Consider the following 3813-nt stretch of genomic DNA (forward strand, 5'->3'; position numbering starts at 1 on the left):
GGGCAGGGCGCACCCACCGGTTGTCGCCCCACCGTTTGCTGTGGGCCACGCCGCCGCGCCAGCTCCTCGCTGAGGGCGGGTGACGGCTGGGGAATTGCTTTTGGAAGAGGGGCAAAAGTTTAGCGAGAGAAGCGGCTGGACTTGTGCCCCTGGCCCTGGCCCTGGCCCGGCACAAGCGCCGCGGGGAGATCTCGAATTGGGCGTTGTAGAATAAACACGCGGAGACGTGGCTGCTCCTACTGCTGCCCGTTACCGTTGATAGATGATCACAGCCTTTGCATAATAAGAGAATTACCCGTATAGCTATTGTTAATAATTACCACTATTTACAAAACGGCCCAGGCACGCTCGTCAGACCGGCCTGCTGCCTTCGGGCCCGCAAGGGACCTGCGGTTGTCCGCCTGGTCTGGGTGCGGACGGCCAGAGTAATACTGGGCTGAGTTCCGAGTGCCACACGTCAAGAAAGGTTTCTTGAAAGCAAAAGCAGGCAGCGTACTCCAGGGGAGAGCAGAAAGAGTCGTCAGAAAGGGAGAAAGCGCAAGATAAAGTTATAAAGAGCTAGAGGTCTTCAGCCTAGAGAAGAAAAAATGGAGGAAAACTGAATAGTGGCAGTTAAAACCATGGAAGTCTCAGGCAAAGTGAAAGGAAACAACCTGAACCTCCAAGTCCTTAGTGGATATGAAGATAAAACGTGCTTTATTTGCAGCAAGAAAGATTGCTGTTACCTGTTAGCAAAAAGCTTTCTAACAGTTAGGGTGGCAAACACCTCAATAACTTGTCTGGGAAGGTTTTAATATAGCCAGGGCAGGGCCGTAAATCAGCTGTCGTGTTGAAGCAATCTGTAGCCTAACTTTACATTGCTCTATGACTCCTGCTTGATTGACAGTGAACATAAATCATAAAACCCACAGAAACTTAGGGTTTTTTAATGTAGTTTGCATTCATGAGACACTGATGTAAACATCTGGCACAAGATACAGGGCATTGGAAAATGCAAGTCCTATATTGTGAAGTATATTTCATATACCTCACATGAAAACCTCAAATATTTAATCCCTAAACACATTTTATTATCAGTAGTTAGTGCTATTTTAGAGATTAGAAAAAATAAGGCTGATTAACTGCCTTCTGTGTAATCGCACAAGTCAGTAATGGAAGAAGGAATAAAAACTCCTGCATCTTAATTTCCATCACCTCTCTTTACCATCACCTAGTTTACCTAGTTTCTCTTAGACCTGTCCTTAAGATTTTTTTTAATCTGTTTGGCAAACTGAAAGAAACAGGTAAAGGGTCTGTTCATTGCACAGTCTCACGAGGCAGAAAACTTAAGTGGTAAATCAGCTCCCCAGCAAGATGTTTTGCTGAATCTCATGAGGGGTGCACAAGAGTCTTCTGGGATAGGATGGCAGCTACAAGAATGTAGCTCTTGTTGGTACTTGCAGGCATTTGCATGTGCTGGTGGGAGGAAGTTTAAATTGCCTGAATTCCTAACTGTGAGTTGCACTCTGCATAAATCAGAGTGGGGGTTACCTCCAGCAGGACTGGTGAAGCCTAGATGAGCAATAGCAAGCTCCATTACTACAGTGTTTTGTGGACTAGAGTCATGATTAAAATGCTTACAAAATGTACCAGAGGCAGAATAATTAAGGATATCAGAGTATATAAAAACACAGGGAAGCAAGGATTGCTTACCTGAAGAATGGACAGATTCAGCAAAGTCCAGGCTGGGTTCTCAGCTGACCTCAAGGAATTTAGCATCTCACTGAAATGGAATAGGAGATGAATGCCTGTTTCTTTTTGACTGCCTCCTTTTGCGAGTTTCCTGGTAAACTACCTATGAATTAATGTTTTCCTTCTGGTTTTGTTTCCATTGTTCTTTCCTTTTTCTCCCAGTCTTTTGCATGCCCTTTTCTTCAATCCTCTTCCTTCCTTTTTATTCTCCTTGAAACTTAATTAAAACTGCAGAAACTATGCACTAAAAAGGCCTTTGACATACATCTGTTTTCCTCAAATTTCAAAGCTTTTATTAGTCTGACAGCAAAACAGTTGTCATAAGTTTTATTTAACATAAATGGTAAAATTCTTCGCAATAACTGACTTGTGATCAGTTTCACAAGTGATCTGTCCTTGGGTGGTTCAGTAACTACTCAGTGCTGGAACAGGCTGGGAGCATGAGGGCTCTCCCTTTTGGCTCAGACACATGCCTCCTAGGCTCCTCCAGTCTACTGGTGAACGTGTCCTGACACTTATAACTCTTAAAATATGTAGCATTTTATTTTGTACTGAGACTGACTACTGCTTGAGCTGCTGAGTGTGCCACAAGTGCTATATTTCAGTGGGTTTATATTTAAGTTGGAAGTGATGTTTCTGACTTTAAAGGGATCATGAAAAGCCATTTCTTCTTTGAACCTTCATTATAGGCATGGGTTATTAGAAAGCAAAAGCCAGCATAAAGATTAAGGAAACTATGACTGAATTTCTTTTATGACTAAAAGGAGTTATAAAAGCTGGCCTTAGTGGTATGCTTTCTTACTGAAGTGCAAAGTAAGAGTTCTTAAGCTAGCAAGTAAACAGTTAAACTTCAGCCAACACAGGCTCGCATAAAACTGATGTACTGTTTACATCCCTTTAAAAGTTTCACAGTAATAAATGTAATGTGTGCTATAGTGCTTTCTTCTATTGATAACTGCCATACAGGATGGCTTAAAAACCAGCCTTGAATCAATTCACAATTGATGTACAGACTGGGAATAAGCTCACAAAACCAATACAGCACTGCAAAACTCTTAATGATAGCACAGCTTTGAAAACTAGCACACTATGGAGACAGAATTCAACACTGCAGTGCAGATCTTGCTCCCAGGATCAGCCCACTATGTCTCCAGGACGACCATGCAGCAGGATAGTGGTGAAAAGTGGGTAAATTCCCTGCTTGGCTATTTATAAAGGTGCTGTTATATAATGTGGTGATCTGATATAGCCTTTATTGCTACTTAAAGAGGAGATCCTGCTCTTACCAACTGACATGCACCTCTGTGCTCCCAGCTGTGCACTCCTGCTCCCCTCCTTCCCCTTCACTGGTTCCCTTTTACTGTACATCAAGTCAGTTCAGGTCACCGGTTGGGCAGAAAACAGATTCAGCAATAAAAATTAAATTGTTTTCCAACAGATTAGTGATTCGAATCGGCTCATTTTGTGATGAGTACCAGAGCGTGATCCAGAAAGGTGAAGGCAGCGCAGCCTGAAGTGGAAGCTGTCGGTGGGGAGCAGCATCCCTTGTTCTGAAGGCAATCAGTCTTTAGACTAGTTCAGCTGTAACACGCAAGCCCAAGAACGCGATATGGCATCAACTGGAAGGGAATAAATTCTTCGCTTGTCTGTCCTTTCGGTGGCACCCCGCAGTACTGCAGGTTGTGTTGTGACCGTGTACTCAAGGCAAGTATTAGGACTGTTTATAATCGCTTTATAACTCTCTATCAGGTAAAACTGGTTTGCTTTGACTGTGTAGAATACGCACACCCACGAGCTGCGTAATTAGCCTCAAACCGTGTTCTTTGCCAGAGGAGGTTGCTCCGGGAGCGGGGTGTCTCCTTTTTCCCCTCCATCCCCTTCAGGCCCTGTTCCCCGCCGCGGGTGGGGAGGTGCTGGCAGGCGGCAGCCCTCCTTGCGCCTTCAGGGCCGCCTGGCAGGGCCGGCCGTCCCTCCCTCCCCGCAGCTCCGGCAGGGACCGCCCTGCAGCCCTCCCCACAGCCCGGGGGCCGCGCTGTCCCGGCGCCATCTGCTGCTCGGCGCCATTTCGTCCTCCGCGCCGGC

The sequence above is a fragment of the Athene cunicularia genome (genome assembly GCF_003259725.1).
Source record: "Athene cunicularia isolate RWA chromosome 3 unlocalized genomic scaffold, athCun1 chr3_part1, whole genome shotgun sequence".
NCBI classification, from domain to species: Eukaryota; Metazoa; Chordata; class Aves; order Strigiformes; family Strigidae; genus Athene; species Athene cunicularia.